At 39.2% G+C, this 263-nt stretch overlaps 1 long non-coding RNA gene across 1 annotated transcript; it reads right to left on the minus strand.

The window, feature by feature from the left end:
- Window positions 1–27: 27 nt before the first annotated feature.
- Window positions 28–263, minus strand: LOC104775626. Its single transcript, XR_766019.1, has 2 exons — window positions 210–263; window positions 28–100 (listed from the first exon to the last, which is right to left on the minus strand). It is a non-coding gene; the product is annotated as an uncharacterized LOC104775626 (long non-coding RNA).

The following is a 263-nucleotide window of genomic DNA, read 5'->3' on the forward strand; positions in this document are numbered from 1 at the left end:
GCATCAAAACAGAGAAAAATTACCTGAAGCTCCTTAGAGAGCACCTGTCTAGCAGCCAACACATCGTCCTTATATTCCGATCGTTTAAGGTCAGATATGGCTACAAATAGTCAGGGAGGAGGGATTTAAGGAGATGCAAAAACTGTTCCATAAAAGAATAGACAAAGAAAGAAAGAAAGAAAGAAAGAAAGAAAGAAAGAAAAAGACACCTTGGACAGGAGAATTCAGTGGAATGGAAGGTTGAATACCATCAATTGCCAACC

The sequence above is a fragment of the Camelina sativa genome, unplaced genomic scaffold, assembly GCF_000633955.1.
Source record: "Camelina sativa cultivar DH55 unplaced genomic scaffold, Cs unpScaffold23135, whole genome shotgun sequence".
Lineage (NCBI taxonomy): Eukaryota > Viridiplantae > Streptophyta > Magnoliopsida > Brassicales > Brassicaceae > Camelina > Camelina sativa.